Source organism: Clupea harengus, chromosome 21, assembly GCF_900700415.2.
Source record: "Clupea harengus chromosome 21, Ch_v2.0.2, whole genome shotgun sequence".
Lineage (NCBI taxonomy): Eukaryota > Metazoa > Chordata > Actinopteri > Clupeiformes > Clupeidae > Clupea > Clupea harengus.
In genome coordinates, this window is record NC_045172.1 from 7,912,586 (window position 1) to 7,914,638 (window position 2,053).

Genomic DNA, 2,053 nt, shown 5'->3' on the forward strand with positions numbered 1-2,053 from the left:
ACACTGTACAAACACACATACATACACACACAAACACACATACATACTAGGGCTGTCAACGAATATTCTAAATTCGAATATATATTCGAATAGTTGTTAAAAATAGAATTTCGAATGTGAAAATTAATATTCGAATGTAAAAAAAAACAAAAAAAAACAGCGGCAGCACTGTCTGCTTTGCGGGTGGGCGTGCGTCTGAGATCAGGGACAGGTCACAGGAGTCGCACTGTCTGGCACAGAGTCACTGATGACAGTTGACTTGCGAGATGCAGAAAGTGCAGAATCCAGCTTGACCGCAGCAGAGAAAGTGATTGTAACCCCCAAACATCTAAAGAGTGATGTCTGGAAATATTTCGGATTTTGGTCAGTTGATGGTAAACTTGTTGAGCCTACAGCTAAAGTAGTGTGCTATGTAAGCTAGAGTTAGCTTACCATTCAACAACTAGCAACTTGAGGCTACATCTCCACATTTTGGAGATGTAGCCTCAATTTGCTAGTTGTTGAATGGTAACCTAACTCTAGCTTACACACTACTTTAGCTGTAGGCTCAACAAGTTGCCTCACTGCTGACAGTTGACTTGGTGGAAGATGGCAGAAAGTGCAGAACCCTGCTTGACCGCAGCAGAGAAAGTGATTGTAACCCCCAAAAATCTAAAGAGTGATGTCTGGAAATATTTCGGATTTTGGGCAGTTGATTGTAAATTTGTTGAGCCTACAGATAAAGTAGTGTGTAAGCTATGTAAGCTAGCGTTAGCTTACCATTCAACAACTAGCAACTTGAATCTACATCTCCAAAATGTGCATCCAAGTGAATATGGCATAATATGTGGAACTTCAGCGAAACAGCCACGTCTGGATACATATTTTGCGCCGTCCAAGTTCGTTGTCTTCGGCACGACAGGAGGCCTGCACGCAAAAATTGATTTCGTTCATATGCAAGGACATGAGGCCGATCAGTATGGTGGATGGGATAGGCTTCAGAGAGTTCTGTGAAGCACTGGAACCGAGGTACCGTATCCCTTGTTGTCGTTCATTTAAACCGCTATGCGCAGAGAGCGCGACGGTGCGGGAGAGGCAGAGAGAGGGAGAAAGAGAGAGCGAGAGGCCAAGCTCTGCGGTCTTGGCCATTAGTTAATTTACTTATTTTTGTGTAGGTAATATGTTGTTGAATATGTTTAAACTTAAATAAATTACCTATACAGATTATTATGTCTCGTTGTATTAATTTGTCCTGTTATTGACGTGCCTAATGCGCAACCAGAAATTCGAATATGTTCGAATATATGTGTTTTTTTAAAGCGAATATTCGAACGTCATTTTTGAGCAATTTTGACAGCCCTAATACATACACACACACACACCCACACACACACACACACAAGTTAGAGAAGGCCTGGTGCTTCAGTTAGCTGAGAAACCTGCAAACGTTCAGTTCCACTTTCTACAGAGCAGACCATGATATCACCTGAAGAGACAGAACTGCTTCTCTCTGTCCTCATCAGATGCTGTATTTGGTGTCCTCTGGGGTCGCCATCAAGACAAGAAGAGAGAAGAAAGAAGAAGAGAAAGAAAGAGAGCGTTGGTGAGGGAGAGAGAGTGATGTGGAGGAGACAGAATGACAGAGAGTTCATTAAGGTGTGTGCTGCCTTTGTAAATGATCAGCCAGAGTCACACACACACACACATCCAGGCACACACAGAGACACACATACACACACTGACACACATGCAGGCACACATTCTCTCTCTCTCTCTTGCTCACTCACTCTCTCTCTCTCTCTCTCACATACACACCGACACACACACACACACACACCGACACACACACACACACACACACACACACACACAAACACACACATACACCCATGCACACACACTCATACAAACACTCTGTGGAGCTGTCAATGATGAGACTTAAAGGTTGGCACTGAGTTTAATCACCAGAATCAGCACCCCTCTCTGCCATCTGAAGACATCATTAATCACTCCAGACATGACTCACAGATAGCACGTACACACACATACACACAATCAAACATAGCCTGTGTGT